Below are 8,109 nucleotides of genomic sequence, written 5' to 3'. Positions count from 1 at the left end.
CAGACAGAACAGCTGTAACTTCCATAACAGGTTCTTCATCACTTGATGAAGGAGGTCAATTCTGACTTTGGTTTAGTGGAGGAAAATGTGCATTAGCTCCATAGGGAGTAAGCATTGTTTGTGCAAAGCTTGGTTATTACCCTGTTTTTCAGGATAAGAGTTTGACCTATAATTAATGAAGTATAAAAATAGATCAATTAGAGAATTTGTTCTGCAGCCGCACATGTAAGAACGCATTATGAGATGCCCACGAAGCTCACAGCTGCAGTACTGGAAATGAACCTACAGGTTTATGCTGTGATATGACAAAGTTGGCCGAAGACTTGTGTAATCTAATTAATTTGAAGCCATAGTAATTAATCCTCCCTGTAATGACCTCAGCTGGCTAGCACATATTAATCTCTATTGGAATATACAGCAACAGAGGCGCTTTGAAACAATGCGGCACAGTACCATATTAGACTATCAAAATGACTTTAAATGATTATTAACAAGGTCAAATAAAATATTAATATGTGTGTCAAGAATTGTACAATTTACTCAATGTATTGCAGAAACATCCTTTGCATTAAACATGTTGTAACCCTAGGGAGGTAGAAAAGCAGTTATAGTCACATCTATGCCCTAGTTAGGGATGATGTTAGCATCGGGCAAGGTCTTGCAAATGGTAGGTAGACATCAGGTTGTATTCTCACAGGGCTTTAGGAAAGGGGATTCTCATACTTGATTTGGCTATCTGTGTTTAAAAGATGTTATTGAATTTCATTTAAATATTTAACAGAATAATTTAGAATTCTTGGTTCTAAACCAACAGGATTGAGGTCACAGAGTAGTCATTCCAATTACCTGACTTCAATTACATAGACAACATGTGGGGTGACATAAAAATAATGCAGAGTAATTATAAATTAAGGTCCAACCTTTTGGAACTGAAATACCTGTTCATTAGTTACAGAAGTTGGCTGACTCCATGGAAAAGCAGAAACAATGGCTGTACCACTAAATATTAGCCCAGTAAAGTGAGTAATTGAGTTTCTTATTTTTTAAGTTTTTAATGAACAACAATGAACCTGCTAATTTTTGAACAATATAATATTTATTTTTCTTTACTCCTCGTAAAGGGCTGAAACACACTTAATTCTATATGTTTTTCTTTTAGAACTAAAAAGATCTAGTATTTCCAGCGCAATTGCGCTAAAACATTTTATTTTTCCATGTACAGAGCTGTGTGAGGGCTTGTTTTCTGTGTAACAAATTGCACTTCATAGTATTTTATATTGCATGCCGTGGAAAAAATTCCAAATGCAGTGAAATTGGTAAAATGCATTTGCGCCATTTTCTTGTGGGCTTGGATTTACCGGTTTTCTTTGTGCACCCCAAATGACATGTCTACTTTATTATTTGGGTCGGTGCAATCACGGGGTTAACAAATTTATATAAAATCTCCTATTCAAGAAAATATTCTTCATTTGGCCATCTTCCGGCTTTAATAACTTTTTCATACTTCAGCGTATGGAGCGGTGTCAATTTTTGGTGATGTTTTCAATGCTACCATTTAAAGGACTGTATGGCCTTTCAATCACTTTTTATTGATTTTTTAAAATTATTTTCAAATTGGCAAAAAAGCGTCATTTTTGACTTTCAGTGTTATATTTTGGGATGCAGCGATATCTAACGTGTATTATTTTTACTGTTTACTTATATTTTTATGAGTTATAGAGAGAGTGGGTGATTGAGTTTTTAGGTTTTTTTAATTTAAATTTTTAAAGCTTTTTTAAACATTTTTTTACTATTTTTCAGACCCCCAAGGTCCTTTAACCCTAAGCTGTCTGATTGATCCTACCATATAATGGCATACAACAGTATGGCCATATATGAGGATTTTACACATCACCTATTACAATATGGAAATCGCACAATGTAATAAATGGGTCAAAACCAGACAGCCCCGGTTTGACCCAAGGTTGTCATAGTAACTAACCACCTCCCCCGAAGACCCTAAAGGGGGCGGCGTACAAAGTCAATATGGTCGCACCCACGTGCTGCCAGGATTTAAATCCCTCTGGCAGCTTTGCCGAGTGCATTTATGGCTAACACCCAATTACATACCAGCACCGACCATAGGTGTTATATGCAGCAAACGCCCACCTTGTATGGAGAGTGCTCAGCCTGTGAGCCCTCTTCATACAGCGGGAGCCGATGTGTGAAGAACTATTACATAAAAATCTGAAACGGGAACAAATTCAAATTCTCCAGGAATTGTAGCAACCTACGACTGAAGTCATTATCATTGATAGATGGCACTATAATCACCAAAAATCAAAATGGGAATATCTCGAGAAATATACAGTATATCGGATCTAAAAACAAAACTTTCTCTGAAAAATGGCCCTTTCTTTTTACCCCCTGGAAGTGAGGTGAGGGGGGGGGGATCTATTTTTTTCTATGTAGAAACTATATTATGCATAACCCAGGAAAAACGATGTGCACATGCTAGTTTTCTGTTTTTTCAGGTGCTGGTTTAATGTGAGGCTCCTCACACATGCTCGATACATGATCTGGTCATTGCTACTTTTCTGAACACTCTTATATCTGTATAATGCTGTGCATTGTATGTTAACTCCTCTCGGAGAGCCCGCTGACTATAGGCATCAGCGGGCGCAAGTCTGGAGTCTTTAGACGTCGCTGCAGAGACACCTGGAGACCCTACGGAGAAGGGAGATGCGGTTCATTACCGCTTCTACCTTCTCCACTCCTCACAGCATCACGCTGAAGTATCACAGAGCCGCCGCCGTCTCTATAGACTGCCGGGGTCTAAATTGGTTACTCAGAGCTGCTGAGCCAAATTAGACCCTGTCTAACTCTGATCAGCAAATCCGGTGACAGGTGGTGGTTTCCCTCTGCAACTGAGGCTCTTATAGATGCCTCAGTAACAGGGGAAAACTTGTAAAACAAAAAGAATAAAGTAAAATAAGGAAAAAGGTGAACATGTTTTTTTATGACCTCATGGGGGACATATAAAGTAAAAACACGCACACAAAAAAATTAACAAATATTCATAAAAAATACATTCATATTTCCCCAGTGAATGTGAAGAACAATAAGTGTGAAGAATCTTCACACATATTGTTCTTCACTTACTACTGTGAAGAACACCTTTCTGCACTAATGTCTTCTGATAAGTTAGCAGATGGAAAGAACACAGTGAAGAACACATTGCAGATGTTTACATACATCTGCTAACTTATCAGAAGACATTAGTGCAGAAAGGAAGGTGTTCTTCACAATAGTATGTGAAGCACAATATGTGTGAAGAACACATTGCAGATGTTTAACACGGGTCATTCTCCTTTTTGACGTTCTACGAATATTCCATTGAATAAAAAAAACGAAGAAACAGAACTGACTTCCTTATTTCTCAATAAAATGACACATTTTATTGGTCTCCTTGAAAAAGTTTGACTCAAGTAACGAGCACTCGAGCACTTTAGTGCTCGCTCATCTCTATTTATTACAGATCCTGCCAAGATCCAGTCAGCTATGCAAGCCTCATAGGGGTCAACAATCTCCTACAATAAGGCAGAGTGCTCAATTTAAGGGCCATAGTTAAATGTTGAAAATGCATTTATATTCCATGATTGTAGCTGAACTTGAAGCACGCTGGTACACTGATGTGTGACATCTTCACACAGTAATGCTGTACAGCTACTGTAGCAGGTTTCTGCATGAATACTACAGGATTTACTCAGGAGGGAGGGGCTGTGCTGTGTTTAGCGAAGAGACCTTACACAACAGTGCGCCAGGTCCAGTTACAATCCTGGAATATGTGGTGCTGCTACTAACAGACACAATGATATGGCTAGAAAGGCCTGCAGACCAGCTACCTAACACTGTCTGCAGTTTTGCATGCATAATAATTGTATAAACATTGTACGACTAATAATTGTAACCCATAGTAGTTGCATAGAGTTAACAATATAATGCTGCTGAAATTGGCTGGTCTATAGGAAAACTAATAAAATAACTCCTGTGATTGCTGTCAAGTTTTCCTCAAGAGGGTAAAAAGATGCTTATTTGATCTGACAACTCTGCAAGAACATAGTGTTATCAGATGATTGAAAGTGAACCCAAATATAATAATAAAACATGAGACAAAGGGGTGGCAATAGTCATTATAAACATCTCCGACTATATCCAAGTAGTGAACAGCCATCCATTATTGAAGCTTGAAAGTGACCGCAAAGAGAATTACAAAAACAGCTTTTTGACATGAGCAAGAAGTTTCCAATAGTCAGCACATGGTAAAACTACTTATCCCGGAGAATCCCAGGTTGGGTTGGTACTATTTGTTCCCCAAGTTCCACAAAGAGGCTAATCCACAAAGACCCATCATTTACGGTATTAGCAAATTGATGGAAAACATCTCAGTTTGGGTGGAAAATATTTGTAAGCCACTGGTCTCATAAATAAATGCAATGCCTTAGGCACATGAATCAGCGGTACCATTCTGGCCACCATGGATGTGGAATCCTTATAGGAACACAATCCCCATAAAGATGGAATTGCAGAATGTCAAATACTCTTGATGAAATAAAACCTACAACAACAGAGCTTTGTGCTAACTCTGTGCCAACTTCTTGGCCTTTGGAGAGCACCTGTACCTACAGTAAATGGGAATATCAATGGGTTTAAAGTGTGCACCACAGTATTCAAATCTTTTTATGGCAGAACTGGACGTTGCATAATTATCTACATACCCCATGAAACCCATGACTTACCTTTACTACAATGGTGATATCCTGACCATTTGAACTGCACTTGAGGAGGTGCTTATAACCCCTTTAGGGCACAGGCAGTTTATGGCTTAAGGCGCGGCCCCATTTTTTGTAATGTGGCATGCGTCGCTTTATATAGTTATAAGTTTTGAAACTTTAACTTATCAAAATGATTTTGAGATTGATCGTTTGTCACGTGTTATACTTGACGTTAGTGGTAAATTTTGAATCATAAGTTTTGCATTTATTTATAAAAAAAGACTAATTTTATGAAAAATTTGCCATTTTCGGAATTCAAAAGTATCTCGTTTTCAGACAGATAGTTTTACCGCCCCAATTAGTCACTACATAATATTTCCCATATGTCTGCTTTATGGTTTCATCATTTTTTAAATGTCTGGATATTTTATTTTGAAGGCAAGGACAATGGTTTCCGTATTTTTGGGGGGATCATTATTGTTTTTGACGAGATGTGAAGTATAAAATCCTAGAAACTCCCTACATATCAACCCATTTTTAAATCTCCAACCCAAACTATCAGAAACAGCTTATAGGAAGATTGTTAACCTTTTTAATATTTTCATAGTAATTAAAACCAAATGGAGGTGAAATTTAGAATGGTCCAATTTTGTCAGTAATATTTTCATTTAGCCCTAAAGTTTATACATTCACACACAAAAAAACAAACCCATCTTAAAATTTGCGATTTCTCTTGAGTATTGATCCACACTTGTGGATGTTACTTGTTGTAGGGGCATACAATGGGGTCATTTACTAAGGGCCCGATTTGCGGTTTCCCAACGTGTTACCCGAATATTTCCGATTTGTGCCGATTTCCCCTGAATTGCCCCGGGATTTGGGCGCACGTGATCGGATTGAGGCCCATCGGCGCTGGCATGCACGCGACCGAAATGGGGGGGGGGCGTGGCTGAACGGAAACCTGACGGATTCGGAAAAACCGCCGCTTTTAAAACAAAAAATGTGTCGCGGAGCTTGCACTTACCTTCACTAGGAATAGGCCGGTGAACTTGAGCGTGTTCCGATGCTTTTCAGCGCAGCAGCGCCATCTGGTGGACGTCGGAGGAACTGACTTAATAAATCCCGGCCGGACCCGAAACCAGCGCAGAGAACGCGCCGCTGGATCGCGAATGGACCGGGTAAGTAAATTTGCCCCAGTGAGGCACAGAAGGGAAGGATGCATTAGCCACTTTTGTCATATAGAAATGAGTGATTTTTAGTTGGTTCACAGGAGCTATGTTTTTGTTTATGATGCCATGTGAAGGTTTAATTTTTGTGGGATGAGATGCATTTTTCAGTGTTACCATTTTGGGGTGGATATGCCATATTGCTGAAAAAGTATTAACTTTTTTAAGGGGGGGTTGTAGAAAAAAATTCATTCTGTAATTGATTTGCCTATTTTTTTTTTTTTCCTCTGGTGGTCACCGTATACCCTAACTAACATGTTTTCTTTATTCTATGGTTCAGTACGATTACAGTTATATCATACTGCTATATTTCTGCTTAATTTCTGAAAATTTTGGGGGGTTAAAATATAATTTTTGCATCACCATTTTCCAAGTGGCATAACTCTTTTCATTTTTGGTCAGTAGAGCTGGATGAGAGTTTATTTACAACAGTACCATTTGTTTAGATACCTTTTTAATCCTTTTTTATTGCATGTTATGTGGGACAAGATAGGTAAAATGATAATTAGTTTTTTAACATGTTTTACAACATTCATTGTGTGCCTTAAATAATCATTTTGTTTTATTGTACAGGTCATTGTAGACACAGCGATACCTTATATGTATGCTGATTTCTATGGTGATTTTTACTTTTTTGTTTTATATGTAAGTGTTATATGTATTGGGGCTTTTTAAATTAATGTTATTATCCTATTATTATTTATTAATTTTTTAAAAAAAAATTCTTTTACCCACTATGGGATATGAACAAGCAATTGTTTGATTGCTTGTTCAATACAATACCCTGAAATAATGATGTACTAAGGGGCGTTAGAACCTCAACCTATGCTGATGCATAGGCTGACGCACTGCCTGTAATTTCCTTTTATAGAGAGGACCTTACAGGCATTTAGTATGGACAGTCCTGGGGTCTTAGATCAGACCACAGGGTTGTCACGGAGCCCATCAGAGCCTCACAAAAATGCTTTGGGGCACCATTCATGCAGGGAATCTCCCTGCAGGCAGATTACTGCTAAAACCTCATTTTCCCTAATGACAGTTCAGATCAGACGTAGAGCTGAACTTTCATCGGGTCCATATACAGTCTACATGATACAACTGAATATGGTCAGAAAAAACAAACCTGGAAAAACACCTCCTAGAACTAAGTACTGAACTTCTCCAGTTGGACTACAGACGAAAAGTGATTGACAACAAAACAAGTAAAGCAGCAGTCATCAACAGAGACATCTTACCTACAGCCCACAGTTGGAGATCCTATGTCAAATTTGCCAGGGAACTCCAACCTATTTTATCCTGAGATAGGAAACTTAAAGAAATATTCCCAGTCCCTCCTCTCCCTTTCTTCTAGGAAACCACCATATATTAAACTTGCTGTTTAGAGTGCCCTGAAGCCCCCATCTGAAAATAGCACCTAACCAAGCCTTCATAACAGGTACAAAACTTCTTGACACATTTACACAAGTGACAATGTACCTACCCCACAATCCCAGCAGGTAGGATCAAGGGTACATTATCAAGCAGGTATTCCAAAGGGCTATAACTTATTATGTGTGTACCACACATATAATAATACTGCATGTCCCACCACAGGTCTATATGTAGGGGAATTAAGCCAGAGAAATCTGCACATGAACTAGTAACATTCTAATATTACCAAGAGCAGGAAAGATCTCCGACTGGCTGTACATTTCACCAGAGGGGACCAACATATTGAAAATATGAAAATGGATACACGTTTACTGTGCCTATAAGTAAATTTTTTACTTTATTCGCAAAACGATAATAAAGCGCACATATTGTGAATAAGTGGGCTGTCAGGGAACTTGTGATAGTTTGATGTGGCTTTATTATGGCATTGTGTCCATTTCTAAAGAGTTATTGTGACAATAGATTATGCAGGTCCTAAATGCAATACTCTGGGTTCTGAGAAGAACCACTTCAGATGTTTGATGCAAAAGGAACAATTTCTTTATCTTGCTAAGTAAACACACTTTAACATTTTTATTTTAACTTGGTGAATAAATAATTGTTGCTTAACCCCTTAAGGACGCAGGGTTTTTCGCTCATTTCTCGCTCTGCACCTTCAAAAATCCATAACTTTTTCATTTTTATGAGTACAGACCTGT

This window comes from Engystomops pustulosus, chromosome 2, assembly GCF_040894005.1.
Source record: "Engystomops pustulosus chromosome 2, aEngPut4.maternal, whole genome shotgun sequence".
Taxonomy (NCBI): domain Eukaryota; kingdom Metazoa; phylum Chordata; class Amphibia; order Anura; family Leptodactylidae; genus Engystomops; species Engystomops pustulosus.
Note: the sequence above shows the minus strand (reverse complement) of the source record.